The 13,305-nt window shown below is 42.6% G+C and overlaps 1 long non-coding RNA gene across 1 annotated transcript in view; it reads right to left on the bottom strand.

Annotated features, from left to right (window-relative positions):
• Positions 1-10,931, bottom strand: part of LOC129137392 (uncharacterized) — a 66,565-nt gene extending 55,634 nt beyond the window's left edge. Inside the window, exons 1-2 of the long non-coding RNA XR_008539922.1 lie at positions 10,775-10,931; positions 9,498-9,731 (exon numbers count right to left, since the gene is read on the bottom strand). This is a non-coding gene — a long non-coding RNA (uncharacterized LOC129137392). The remainder of the gene's footprint in view (positions 1-9,497; positions 9,732-10,774) is intronic.
• Positions 10,932-13,305: the final 2,374 nt, after the last annotated feature.

Genomic DNA, 13,305 nt, shown 5'->3' on the forward strand with positions numbered 1-13,305 from the left:
AGATTATCTCAGATTATACAAATAAACCCAATGTATTACAGGAGTCTCTGTAAGAGAGAAGGCTAAGATTTGAGGATGCTACTCAGAGGGCTTTGAAGATGGTTAAGGAGTTACAAAAGCCAAAGAATGTAGACAGCCTCTAGAAGCTAAAAATCAGCAAACAGATTATCCGTTACAGCTTCCAGAATAAACTTAGCCCTGCCAACCCCTTTTGTTCTGTAAAGCTTGTTTCAGCTTTTGATCTCCCAAACTGTAAGAAATGTGTTGTGTCAAGTCTCTTAGTTTGTGTTAGGGCAGCAATGGAAAACTGATACAAACCCCCTGACTTAGAATCACCAACCTAGTTGGTGAGACAACCTATTACATTTGTAAACAAGTAGAACACAATTTAGAGAATGGTAAGCAGAAATAAAAGAGAAAGAACCCCTGGGTCCAGTTGATTCCCAGGCCCAGATCTTTACCTGTAGCTATTCCATCTCAGTATCCTTAATGAATCTTTTTCTAAGTTTTCCAGTTGACTTTCTGTCCCTGTCAAAGTCCTAATGGAATCTACATTAATGCTATTTGAGCTCTGATGCTGTTGTGATGACCCTAAGGGAGTTTCTCGAGAAAGTCTCAATATGTTTACCATAGTAGACTGCTCTTACTGGAAAATGTTATTTCAATATGCAAGTATTTTCAGCAACAATGTCCTGTGTAATCCTTGTTAGACAGTTCCACTAAGTAAACCCTTCAATGCCCTGGGCAAACTAGTTAATCTAAATTCTAACGTATTCATTCTTTCTCCATTTCCAGTGAAATGAACACCTCCATTGAACACCTACTACATGCTAGGTCCTGGGAAGATAAGTCAACATCTCTTCCAAGACTTAGTAAGGAAAATTTCTTGAACTACTACAAACTGTGTAAAAGCAGCACTGATAATTAATGCTTACCACATTCTACATGCTAGCCAGTGTTCTAAGCTCTTAAAATGCTTTGTGTTGTGTTCGTCTGTTTTGTGTTGCTCTGTAGAAATACCATAGGCTGGGTAACCTATAAAGAAAAGTTTATTTGGCTCATGGTTGGTTCTGCGAGCTGTACAAGCATGGTACCATCGTTTGCTCAGCTTCTGGTGAGACCTTAGGAAGCTTTTAGTCATGGTGGAAGGGAAGGAGAGCCAGCATGTCACGTAGTGGGAGACGCCAGGCTCCTTAAAATAACCAGATCTTATGTGAGCTAGCGGAGTAAGAACTCATTATTATAGGAAGAGCACCAAGTCATTTAGGAGGTATCCGCCCACCATGACCCAAACACCTCCCACTAGGCCCATCTCCAACATTGGAGGTTACATTTCAACATGAGATTTGGAGGGGTCAAACATCTAAATAATTTCACCCTTAGTCCCCCAAATCTCATATTCTCCTCACATTGCAAAATACAATCACCCTTTCCCAATGGTCCCCAGAAGTCTCAACTCATTTCAAGTAACTCAAAAGTCCGAAGACTCACTTTAGACTCGAAGCAAGTTGTTTCTACATTGAGCCTATGACATCAAAATGAGTTATTTACTTCCAACATACAATGGTGGTACAGGCATTGGGTAAACATTCCAATTCTAAAAGGAAAATTTACAAAAAAAAGGGGTAACAGGACCCATACAAGTCTAAAACCCAGCAGGGCAGAACTTAAGCCTTAAAGCTCCCAATCCTTAAGACTCCATGTGTCTTCTCCTACACACACACCAGTAGAGGGGTTGGGTGCCCAACGTCTTGGGTATCCCTGCCTCTGTGGTTCTTCCAGGCTGAGGTTGCATGCTGCTTATAGGCGCCACCATTCTGGGGTGTGGAGGGAAGCCCCATTGCTACAAGCTCCGCTAGACAGTACCCAGGAAGGGACTCTGTGTGGTGACTCCAACCCCACATTTCCCTGGCACTACCCTAGTAGAGTCTCTGTGTAGGAGATCCACACCTGTGGCAGGTTTGCCTGGGCACCCAAGCTTTCCTATACATCCTGAAGTTTAAGTGGAAGCTGCCAACCCTTCTCCTGCATTCTGTATACCCCACGGGCTTACCACCGCATGCAAACCAGCAAGGACTGTGGTAGCTTACGCTCTCCAAAGTGGCAGCCCAACCTCTACCTGGTGCCCTTTAAGCCACAGATAGAGCAGGAGCAGCAGGGATGGGGTAGAGAGCAGCTTTGAGGTGGCACAGGGCATCCCAGGCCTGGCCCTGAAATCATTCAGAGCTCCTAGATCTCAGGCCTGTGATGGGAGGGACTGTCCTAAATACCTCTGAAATATCTGAGGACTTGTTCCCATTGTCTTGACTAGTAGCACTTGGCTTCCTTTAGTCACTGGTATTTTTATAGCAATGCCCCACTCCTTGGTACCAGTTTTCTGTTAGCCTTTTCTAGTGTTGGTATAAAGAAATCCCTGAGGCTGGGCAATTTATAAGAGAAAGGAGATTTGGCTCATGGTTCTGCAGGCTGTATAAGCATGACACTAGCATCTGCTAGGCTTTTAGTGACCCTCAGGAAGCTTTCTGCACATGGCAGAACGCAGAGGGGGAAACATGTGTCACATGGTGAGAGGGAGCAAGAGGCGGGGTGCCAGCCTCCTTTCAACAACCAGCTCCCATGTTAATTAGCAAAGCAAGAACTTGCTTATTACTACAACGATGGCACAAAGACATCCATGAGGCATCTTGTCTCCATGACCCAGATACCTCCCCACCAGGCCCCTCCTCCAACATTGGAGGTCACATTTCCATGTGGGATTTGGAGATAAAAACATTCAAACCATCTCAGCTGTAGTTGAGGTTACAAATACCCTGTTGAGTAGTGAGCATCATTATAACAACTTTACAAAACACAGAAATGCGGCAGAGTTAAATATGCCCAGCTGGTGAATGATGTCAGCCCTTGCTTTGAAGATCCAGGACCAGGATTAGTAATTGCAGTCTACTATCTTTGGGGTGGGGTTGGGGGTGGGACCAGGGATTCACAGATGCATGCAACAAAGGGAAGCTTGGGAAGCAAAATAACTGGAAAAGAAGACAAATGGTTTGAGTTTTTCTGGCTAATAATCAAGTGGGTAGAGGCTGAGGTATACGCAGAGGAAAGCTGTAGGGAGTGACTTACTGGCAGAGCTGCAGCATTTGACTGTTAAGCAATGGAGGTGGAGGAATAGGCAGAGCCGTGGCTATGACATGCTTCATCTTCCAGGCTAAGGGGTGCTACTTCTGCCCTTGACCCTAATACCTTTGTTAGCAGGTCTGGTAATGCACCTCACTGTTGCTAATTTTCTCAGCACCTTGCTCCTGGCAGCTGTCCAATTATCCTCCCACCCAAAAAGGATTTGTGTGTGTGCAGCTCTGCCTTCCCTGCCTAGCCAATTGCTTGCTGTGGAAGCACAATTCCTTTTGCCACAAGTTAGAAAAATCCAACTGGGAAGAACAAGAGTGGATCCGAGATATCAAATAGTGTTGTCATGAGTCTCATTTGCCATCTTTCATCTTGGCTTCACTCCAATGCTTCCTTTTCAATCTCTGATAAGGGCCATTCTCTTGGGCTTCCTTGTTTGCTTGCTGTTCATTCATTCATCCATGCAGTCATTCAACAAACATTCACCGAGCATCTCTTATATGGATGCTGCAATATTTGAGGACACAGATAATGAACCCTCTGAGAGCAAGGGTTGTACTTTATCTAAAGGGAAAGACAAACACAAATTAACAGCATGATGTGAGGGGCTACAGGAGCAGAAAGACTCAGTGATTTCCGCAACAAAAAGGCATTAAGGGTGTGGAGCTGTTGTACCAGTTAATAAGCTACTGCCTCTTCGTTTCAAAGCTACTCTTTTATACTCAGTGTTGCGATGCTGAGGCTGGGCAAGCCACATTTCTGCTTGCCCAAGTGGCTTCCTGTTAGGTTCTGCTAACGGTGGTCCCAGCAGGAGTCTACAGAGCTGGAGGAGAAAGAAGGTGTCTACTCTTGTCTGTTTACTATTGGCTGCTTCTTTGCTTTGGGTTTCTGTATGCAGCACCCTAGCCTTTTCCTTTTGCTCTGGCTGTACCCGTTTGTTCCAGTAGCAGCAACTGATTCCAGTTAAATTTCTCTAAGACTCACAAGACCAACTTCATTATGACCCCTCAGAGATACAGACCTCAGCTGTCCAGTGCCTTCTCCTTGGATAAGAGGCCCCCTTTTTTAACCTCAGAGAATTCATCAGGAAAAAAAGAGCCCTTACACAGATGTGAGTCCCAGCTCAGCAGGACCCCTTTTCCTCCAAGCCTTTAAATTTTAATTCCAACTCGTTTGTTCCTGCAGCCCTAGGGGTGGTAGCTGCTTTCTACTAGTGATGTTTCAGTGGTTGTTGCCTCTTTAGTTCAATACCTAGTTAATAATTCTTTATATTAAATTCCCAGTTAAGGTAACTGATGTGGATTCTCTTTCCCAACTAGACTCACTGATTCAAGGTCCTAAAGGGTAAGTAGAAACCCCAAACAAGGAGAATAGTTCAAGGTGACACTTGAAGGAGAGAGTAGTGTGTACTACTAAGACTTCTGCTTGGGTCCAGAAGAACTTTTTTCCAATTGGACTATACTGCCTTCCAATAGCATAGGCTTTCCAGTCTTCTCGTGTATAACGTGAAAAATAATATTTCCATAGCACACTGGCCTAATGAGGAAGTTGCTTCTATCCATGGTTGGCTCATGAGGAAGAAAGGGACTTACCCAAAGTCATGAGCCACCCAGGTAGCGATATGGTATTTGGTTATGGCAACCCTAAGAAGTTATAACTGAACGACAAAAAAAATGCTGAGGATATATTTGCTGTTCATTGCCTGTGGGAATCTAAAGTGATAAGTGCTACGAAAAATTGGCAGTTCCTCAGTAGGTTAAACATAGGATTAACGCATGATATAGCATCTCCATCAGCAATTCCAACCTGACACAAATAGGTATATACACAAAATAATCTAGGACAGGTATTCAAACAAGCCTGTTCATGAATGTTCATACCAGCACGATTCACAAAGTGTGGAAAACAACCCCCATGTCCATACATTGCTGAACGGATAAATGAAATGTGGCTTATCCACACAATGGATATTGTATGGATCTTAGCCATAAAAAGTACTGGTACATGCTCTGAAACATGAATGAGCCTCAAAAACATTATGCTAAATGGAAGATGCAAAGTTCACATATCCACAATAGGTAAATCCATAGACAAAAGGCAGATTAGTGGTGCCAACATCTGGTAGGGGGAGGAGGAAAAGGAGAGTTCCTACTGAATAGAGATTGTTGGAGTGGTTATGAGAACAGAGACTTATAATCTAGGTAAGAAATAGATGTCTCAGAATGAAGTTAAGCCAGTAAGAAGAGGAGTAAGATATAAGAGAATCTGTGGTTGTAGTATAGTGACTAAAATTTGGGATTGAGATCAATGTGTATTTGAATTCCATCTCTACTGCTTATTAGCTCTATAGACCTATGCCTCTATTCCTAACATGAAAAGACAATTGAGGTAGTTATGTATGTATCTTTGGTGGATTCCCACGTACCCTAGAAAAGTCAGGACTTAATAGAACAGATTAGTGATGTCACAAAGGAGCACATTTTGACTCAGGGTCTCAAAGATGACCCAAATCACTGACATCTAATTGTCTGGCATTAAGAAATGCACCTCCAGAAATTTCTACGATGTGTCACTCATCATTTTATTCTCAAAGATGTCAAGGTGTCTAATGTTTGTCCACTACAGGGTAAATAAATGTGCAACTGATTTAGAGCCTGTAGGCAAGGAGGAAATTCACAGGGATAACGAGTCATTTAAACTGCGTGGAGAGGAGGAACAATGTCAAGTTCTCACACAAGTGTTTGGGGATTCAAGCCCCTCTCCCTTAAAGTAACAGTTAAGTCCCTCGCAGTGAGGATGGTAAAATACTCGAACAGTTTAGATGATATGGATGGCTTTTGGTTGTCTGTATACATTTTAGAGAGGTGAAAGTAAAAGTTTTGGTTTGGGATGGGCTGAATTTGTGGTATTCCTGGCATATGCAAGCAGGTCTGTCCAGACCAGGTATACGCTTAGTTGACTCACATGGACTCAAGTGTATGAGTGTAGGAGACACTCCAGGGCAGAATCTAGATAAGTAAGACAAGTAAAAGGGAATCAGTGAAAGAAGTTAAAGGGATCTAGCTGGATGCATCAAGGGTAACCAAGCACACCTGTGCCATGCAAATCAAGAGGAAAAGCATCAAGATTGAGCACTCCTAGAATGGCTGCAGCCTCCTGAACCTTGCTTATTGTATTACATCACATTTATCATTAAAGTTGTGGAAACAAAGATTAGGAGGGAAAAAAAGTTCAGAATTGCATGAATGGTACATTAACATGACAAGCAGGGAAAGCTGTGACACTGCTCAGGAGGGAAACACGATTCCGCGTCTGGTTACCCCTGTGAAACAAGTAACCACGTTTCTTACAATTCAGTAGCTTAAGTAACGTTTAGCATTTTAATAAAAACTCATATATATATATGAAAGAGAAGAACATCCTCCTGGCCTTACCATAGGGAGCACTTTGGTCCTAGTTTTATATTTTTCAGAGAAGACGATGAAATTGGATTTTGAGTGTCAAGGACACAGTTCAAAAGTTTCCAAACCTGGCGTGCCCACTTTGCTGGGGAAGAATAATGGGGTCGAATCTCTGCAACTGCTTGAGAAGTGTCACTCTATTGAATTGAATCAACTTTAGACAACTGGATTTTAACTGCGACTTGGGAACAGAATGTTGCAAATCGCGTGGCTGGATGAACTTTTCAGCCTCTCCATTCCTGACACATTTCCACAGAAGCCCTTTCAGCTGAAGGTCTCAGACCTCAGCTGCCTCCTTCCCAACGAGAATGCATTTTAATAGTGGTACAGGCCCGTGGGTCTGTGTTTTCAGAGAGAACTGCCTTGGCTCCAGGGCCACCTTGGCCGATATTCATTTTCCAAAGATAAAATAAAGCAGCAGACAACTAGCATGCAAGGGCATGCTATTGGAATCAGGTGTAATCAATTGTAGGAATTCGGGAGTGAGCAGGGCTGCGGGCCATCCACTCAGGGGTTCTGAAGGCTCTTACAAATGGGGAAATTGGTTCCAAGAAAATGAATACCAGAGATTCCTTAGGCCATATTGCCAACATATTGGCATTTTGTTCATTTTTGCTCTTTTTGATAAAGCAAAAAAAAAAAAATTGGATTTTTCCTGTTCTCATTTTCAGGAACCATTTACAGGAAAATTTATACGCTCTTTAGAGAACAAAGGAGATCAAAAATCTTAGAGATAGTATTGGCTAGGGTTCCCTTGTCGTTTATTTGGAAATTAGCTAACCATGAGAGGTGAGAAAGTTCCATTGACGAATGGAAAGAGCACAACCAAATTTTGCTGTTGTTGAGACTGGGTCTTGCTCTCCTCCCCAGGCTGGAGTGCAGTGGCACAACCATGGCTCACGGCAGCCTCCATCTCCCAGGCTCAAGCCATCCTCCCACATCAGCCTTCCAAGTAGCTAGAACTACAGGGACACACCAACACGATACCGGGCTTTTTAAAAGACCTGGTACAGGTGGGATCTCACTATGCTGCCAAGGCAGGTCTCAATTACCTGGGCTTAAGCAACCCTCTCAACCTCGGCCTCACAAAGGTTTAGGATTACAAGCGTAAGTTACCACGCCCAGCCCAAGATTAGAAAGTTCTTAGATCTTTGCCAGTAGATATCTTTTCTAGTTCTTACTCATTTAGGACAAGTCCAAGGCCTAATGCTACTTTTTCGAAAGTTCTTTTACTAATTTAAAAATTTTAAAGTATTTAATATATAAGAGTCAAGGTATATAACATGATGATATATATTGCATACTGATTATTACAATCAGATTGACATTCATCACCATCTAGAGATACCATTTGTGAGTGTATGTGGGGTGACGTCACTTAAAATCTGCTCTTATCAAATTTCAAATACATTATCAACTATAGTTACCATGCTGTACATTAGATCCCGGGAGTTATACAAAGGTTGCTGCAAAGGTAATTGTGATTTTACCATTAAAAGTAATCCCTCCTTCCCCCAAGCCTCTGGCAACCACCTTTCTACTCTGCTTCTGAGTTCAACTCATTAGATGCTGCAAAGGAGATCATGCAGTATTTGTCTTTGTGTTGCTTATTTCCTTAGCATAATGTCCTGAAGTTTATTCATAATCAAAATAACAGGATTTAAGTCTGAATATTTCATTATACATATATAAAATGACATATACATACACCCGATATTTAAAGTCCGTAGATGAACACTTAGCTTGTTTCCATATATTCGATATTGTAAATAATGCTACAAGGCCGGATGTGATGGCTCACAGCTGTAATCCCAGCAGTTTGGGAGGCCGAGTTTGAGACAAGCCTGGCCAACATGGCAAAACCCCGTGTTCTATACTGAAAATACAAAAATTAGCCGGGCGAAGTGGCATGCACCTATAACCCCAGCTACTTGGGTGGCTGAGGTACAAGAATCGCTTGAATCCTGGAGGCATAGGTGGCAGTGGGCCAAGATTGCACTTCTGCACTCCAGCCTGGACCACAGAGCAAGACTGTCTCAAAAATAATGCTGCGATGAATATAGGACTAACAGCTATCTTTTAGATACTGATTTCAACTCTTTTGAATATATACCTAAGATTTGGGTTGCTGAATCCTACTTTTAGAGGGATCTTCTGGCTGTTTTCTGTAGCAGCTGTACCAACTTACATTCCCACCTACACAGTGCAAGGGGTTTTTCCCCCCACATCCTCAGCAACACAGATATAATCTTGCTCTGTCACCAGGCTGGAGTGCAGTGGTGCGACCTCGGCTCACTGCAACCTCCGCCTCCCAGGTTCAAGCAATTCTCCTGCCTCAGCCTCCCGAGTAGCTGAGACTACAAGGCAGGTGCCGCCATGCCCAGCTAATTTTTGTATTTTTAGTAGAAGCGGGTTTTCAACATGTTGGCCAGGATGGTCTCGCTCTTTTGACCTCCTAAGCCACCCACCTCAGCCTCCCAAAGGCCTGGTATTACAGGCATGAGCCACCGTGCCCAGCCACCAACACTTATTTTTAACGATAGCTATATGTAACAGGTGTGAGGTGCTATCTCACTGTGGTTTTGATTTCCATTTCTCCTGTGAGGGGTGATGCTGAGCAGCTTTTCATATACCTGTTGGTCATTTCAGTGTCTTTGGAAAAGCTTCTAGTCTGTTCCTTTGCGCCTGCAAAGGAACACTTACTGCAGTCTTACCACCACATGTTTGTAATTATTTACTTCTTAAAAGTTTGAGGGCAGTATACTTGTTTTGATCACAATATAGTCCCACTATATTTCCCAAAGCCTAGTGTAGGCCTGACATGTAAAGCATATTTAGTTCGTTCTCACACTGCTATAAAACAACTACCTGAGACTGCCTAATTTATCAAGAAAAGAGGTTGAATTGACTCACAGTTCTGCAGGCCTAGCAGGAAGCACGACCGAGAGGACTCAGGCAACTCACAACCACGGCAGAGGAAAAGCAGGCACGTCTTACTGTGGTGGCTATGGGCCAAACCTGCCACACGCTTTTAAACAGCCAGATCTTCGAAGAGTTCACTGTCACGAGAACAGCACGAGGGAAACCGCCCCCATGGTCCAATCCAATTGAAAAGCGAGTGCAATGCTGCCTAGCTTGCAGGTGCATCTGGTGGGGATAGCAAATGAAGGTATTAGGCACACCTAAGTTGCATTTATTTAAGACGACTTTACTATGCCCCTTTGTTATTTTTCCTCACTAAAAGAATGTTTGCTTTTTACGTGAAAGACATAAGATAGCAAAAATAAGTCCTTTTTCCTGATTCAGAGAAGTCACTAATAGTTTCAAGTCACTAGGTTTGTGATTTGTGAAAGCAGCAATGGGAAACAAACAGTCCTCTTCAAATTAATCACATTTTCCCCTTTATTATGAAAGTTATGAAGAACATGGCTAATGGATGAATATGCCGTTTACATAATTTCTTGGGGAACTGAAGTAATTCCATTTCAAAGCCCAATTTGACTTTTTCCAGTTATTGCATTGGTGTAAATGGGAAAAGGTGAGGTTATTTCTTCACATCAAAGTACTGCATTTCTTGGGTAGCATTCAGCAAGAGCCATGAATGCAATTAGAGGTGACGGGTTTTTTCTAAAAGAATTACTATCTTATCTGACGGCAGCTTCTTCTAGGCACTGTATCCCGTTCTAGCAGCCCTTAACCCCCGCCCCCACCTCACGTTATCAGAGTCCTGGGCTCAATAGACAAAGAACGCTTTTTTTAAAAAAAGTTTTCTTTGGTCCTATAACAGAGGTGAGAGAGAGGCGAGAAAGAGAATAGATTTTTCTGCAGGATCTTTCATTTCAAGGTGTCAGGGAGCATTACTGGGAAGTGTAAAGATTTGGTCTTTGCCAAAATATGTCACCTCTGCTTTGAGAGGCTGTGCTCCAACCTAAGTGGCTGCATTTAATTTCTTTCGTGACTGAAGCCTCTGACCTAGACCCCAAGCAAGAAGCATGGGCAGCAAGCAGTTTGCAGAAAGAAGTACAGCTCAAATCTACCAAGATGAAAGAGAGGAAGACAGATTTGTTGGAGAAAAAACGAGGCTTTGGGTTTATATCTAGTCTAACTTCGGAGACTTGACTCAACAGGGTCATTGTCGTAAGTTTTACAAAGAAAGAATTTGGTTTTGGTTTTCTGTCGGTTATCCTTACCTTTTGTCTTCTAGTGGAGCATGGCAAAAGAGCGTAACCACCCAGTGGATTCACCTTGCCCACTGCCTAGACAGGGTGATTTATCAAGAAAAATAAATTGCAATAGAGAAAGAGTCATATTATGCACGGATGGCTGCAAGAGAAACTGATGATTCGCTATTGCTCAATCAGTCTCCCAAAGCACAGGGGAAAACAGCTTTTAAAGATAACTTGCTGGGTGGGGCAGGCCAGTGCATCAGCAGTGCTGATTGGTTGGGTCAGAGATGAAATCATGGGGAATCAAGGGTGACTTGTGCTGAGTCAGCTCTTGGGTGGGGAGGCCACAAGATCAGCTGAGACAGTTTATTGATCTGAATGGTGCCAGCTGATCCATCAAGTGCAGGGTCTGCAAAACATCTCCAGCACTGATCTTCAGCTTTACAATAGCGATGTTGTCCCCAGGAGCAATTTGAGGAGGGTCAGAAACTTGTAGCCTCGAGCATGACTCCTAAACCATAATTTCTAATCTTTTGACTAATTTATTAGTCCTACAAAGGCAATCTCGTCCCCAGGCAAGAAGGGGGAAAGGGCTGTTATCATCGTTTCAAGCTGTAATCTGTAAGCTAAGTTTCTCCCAAAGCTAATTCAGCCTACAGGAGTTCAGGAATGAACAAGGACAGCTTGGAGGTTAGAAGCAAGATGGAGTTAGTTAGTTCAGATCTTTGTCACTGTTGAGGGCTAAGCTCTGATTTTTTTATCTTACCCACATTCCTACCTAAGGTGCGGGGAGGTGTAGGGAGTCATGCCCTACAAACCATAAATTCTCATCAGATGGGTTTTATTTGACCCTATATATCGTGACTTACTTTTCAATCTCACTCTGGCAAAACATTCTAAGACAAGGAAAAAAATATTTAACCCGAAGATGCATTTCCTTGCCATACCTTGAAATTGCCCTGCAAAGTGTCTTGTGGGAAAAATTCACATTCTATAGAGAATCCCCTTCCCCCTTTCTTTTCCTTCCTTCCTTCCCAGATCCAGAAGATAATCAACTAAGAGCCAGGTACCTTTTTAGGTCCCAGGTACCATAAGAAACATTTTACAACCTGCTCTCTCTAAAGTCATCTATCTAAGAGCTTCCTCTGCACAATAAAACTTGGTTTCCACAATCCTTTATCTTTAACCTGAACATTCCTATCAATCCCACATGTTCAGATAACCTCAACCAATTGTCAACCAGAAAATGTTTAAATTTACCTATAGCCTGGAAGTTCCCACTCTGAATTGTCCCACCTTTCTAAAGCAAACCAATGTATTTCTTACATGTATTTGATGTTTCATGCATCCTGAAATACATCAAACCAAGCTGCACCCCAACCACCTCGGGCACATGTTCTCAGGACCTCCTGAGGGCTGTGTCACGGGCCATGGTCACTCATATTTGGCTCAGAATAAATCTCTTCAAATATCCTACAGTTTGACTCTTCATCAACATGGTGTCAGTTAAAATTTTGCAATGGCGGTTTCAAGAGTGAGGAAGAGCCGGAGAGAGCAGAGCAGAATTGTAGGCAAGGATGCTGGCCGTGCCAGTGTTTGACACTAGGCTCTTCGGAGTTGTGAGCTCTGGCATGACATTGAACATGAGTAGAGTTAAACCAATATAAGATATAATCCTTTGTACTGAGGAAATTAAATCTCTTACACAAGAAAATATGCCCTTTACCTATGACAAGTCACATAAATTAAAGATGCCCCAATTTCCTTCCAATTCCAAGCATCCTTTCATTGGCCCAGGAGGCAAGAGTCAAAACTTGCCAGGGAAAGTTGGATCACTGTATTCTCTGCATTGTAAACGTAGGCCATTTACTTACTGCATTTAGGTAAAGCTTAAACTCCTCCACCTGCATGTGTCTTTAAACTTCCTCACTAAGATCCTGTGGCAACCAATTAAGTAGAAATCAATTTACTGACAGAAAACCCTTCTCCAGGTTTTCTCAATGAGAAGTCTTCTAAAAGATTCTGTAATGTTCGAACTCATGAAACTTTCTGAGGCACCTCCACCCAACTCACAAAGCATATGGTCATAGGCTAAAGAGAGGTAGAATGGGGTAATAGAGACATGCTATGTTACTAACATGCTGTGTTAGTAACTCTTAGCCTCAAACAAACCCCCTGCCTTAGCCTCCCAAAGTACTGGAATCACAGGTGTGAGCCACGGCACTGCTGGCCCAGGCTGAATTTTGACTCTTTTCTCTGAAAAGACTCATTTATCCAAATTCTATCAACTGACTACCTTAATGTCCATAAGCTAAATCTAAAGAACAAAACAAATCCAAAACAAAGACAAAAGCCACGATTCTACATTACATCTGCCTAATAATGAAAAACACACTCTTCACCTTTTTCACCTGTACCCTTATTTATAGGAGTTTGTAACAGGTTCTGAGGCTGAAGGTATTTTTTTTTTTTTAGCCATTCTAATTCAATTAGTCGGCAATAAAAAATGAACAAAAGAAAGCCATTATGCAAATATATGGCCATTCAAAGTCAGA

This window comes from Pan troglodytes, chromosome 18 (genome assembly GCF_028858775.2).
Source record: "Pan troglodytes isolate AG18354 chromosome 18, NHGRI_mPanTro3-v2.0_pri, whole genome shotgun sequence".
NCBI classification, from domain to species: Eukaryota; Metazoa; Chordata; class Mammalia; order Primates; family Hominidae; genus Pan; species Pan troglodytes.